The sequence below is a fragment of the Etheostoma spectabile genome, chromosome 5 (genome assembly GCF_008692095.1).
Source record: "Etheostoma spectabile isolate EspeVRDwgs_2016 chromosome 5, UIUC_Espe_1.0, whole genome shotgun sequence".
Taxonomy (NCBI): domain Eukaryota; kingdom Metazoa; phylum Chordata; class Actinopteri; order Perciformes; family Percidae; genus Etheostoma; species Etheostoma spectabile.
In genome coordinates, this window is record NC_045737.1 from 6,030,494 (window position 1) to 6,032,558 (window position 2,065).

Genomic DNA, 2,065 nt, shown 5'->3' on the forward strand with positions numbered 1-2,065 from the left:
GAGAGAGAGAGAGAGAGAGAGAGAGAGAGAAACTACAACTCTGGCGTGAAAACAGACCGACTCGCATCTGTACCTGGAGTACCAAGTGCTATATCTCCCCATCAGCATAAGAAAACCAAGAAAGTAACATTAGGTGAGTAAACTTGGAAGTGGAGGCGGGTTACGGTATTTTGCGTGGTATTAAGTTCCCATTGTCTGTTTTTAACTGCGACTGTTTTGCGATCACTTTGGAAAGTGTCACAGGCTTATTTGCTCTTTTTGTATGTGTTGACAGTCTGCTACACATGCGGTTGATTTATGTAGGCTATTGGAGATTTAGCTCACTGTGTATGTTGTAGCAGACTCGTTTTGGTGATAGGAGTTTGAATAGTTTGCTCGGGTGTTTCTACACTTACATTCTGCTCAGCGTCGCATCGCGTTTTTCCTTTAAGTGTTTTACCTGCATTGTTTCCAAAGAAGAAGAGTCCGGCAATGAAATAGCCCACTCTGTCTGAAATAGACTCAATATTCCAGGATTACATCATTTGTCATTAGTTCAGGCCACTGTGCTGTGTAACTATCATAGACTGTAATATTAATATTCTATGGTAACTATATCTAATATATATATTAGATTAGATGATTAGATTAAAGTTGAATCTAATCTAATCATCTAATCTAATATTCCAGTTTAAAGACATTGTAAAACAAAATGTTATTGTATGCATTTGTAAAAAAAATGACCCAGAAGTGAGTTAATAATATAGTGATTATTTTCATGTTTTAATTTGTGGCGGCCAATGTCAAATCGCATTTGTGTAAATGAGTGTGAAAGTGATTGCATGTGTTTAGGGTACCAGTAAAAGGAACAATCTCTTGGCCATATAATCTGCATATAGTAACATTAATGGTGATTATGATAGCCTATTACAAGCTATTTTCAAAAAGGTACTTGGACAAAACGACAGCAGTAACCGCAGACAGTAAACTTAAATCAACACTGATAGTCACAAAAGTCTTTAAAGTGACACACTTCATGTGCAATTTTCAACCCACCACTTTTTTGTATTCTAATGGGTGAAACATCATGAAATCAGCTGGATGTTTTACTGAGAGCAAAGACATTTTACAGACATTGATAGGTGTCGTCATTGAGACAAACTTAATTCCCTCAACTTTAAATTTAAATGCAGCTATGTTCCATTCAGTTTTTTAGGCAAACCTAACAGTTCCTGGATTATGTTCATCGAAATGTTCACAGGAAATGCATCTGTTGAATGTCTTGTTAAGGAAATCTGTAAAAAAATATTAACACTGACAATCATATTACTCAGTCAACCATCAGAACAAATGTAAACCCTCTCTTTTGGGATGTAAGTGGGAGAATGACTCTACAAATTGTAATAGCAATGACCTACCTTTTAATTTTTGAGACTAGGTGAAATGAGCCCCCGTCTTCAAGGGCTCAGAAAGCACACAGAAATAAAACGAACCTCAACACAGCCTCCAGCGCTGAATAACCTACAACCCAGTATTCCCCGTACACCCCACTTATACTCACACACAGGCATGCACGTACTACACAACTCTCCCTCCGAGTCCAGTAACCAGGTCCAGGTGTTTGTCAGTGTGGGTTATGACAAGAGTATATCTGTATGTGAGTATGTATGGGTGCACATGAGCAAGCATGTGTGAATGTATATCCAGATGGAATAATACTATGCCTCAAATCTTACCTCACCTCATCTGAGGGGGTCCGGGGACACGCAACACTGGGGAACCACGCAGGAAAACACTCAGGAAATATGAATGAGAGGTCCAGATGTGAGTGTGCGTGTGTGTGTGTGTGTGTGTGTGTACACAGTTTACTTGTTTGTCAATCTAGTAAGTGTATGCAATTGTTGAGGCTTCACGAGGAACAGCAATCTTATTTAGGTCAGGAACACATCAGGCAAATCTGAGAAACGGCCACATGCTCAATTGGCTGTGTAATTGAGTTTCACATAGCAGCGGTAAACAGAACACTTCCCTCATTTTCTGTTCTTGTTGTGTATGTGTGCGTGTGTGTGTGTGTGTGTGTGTGTGT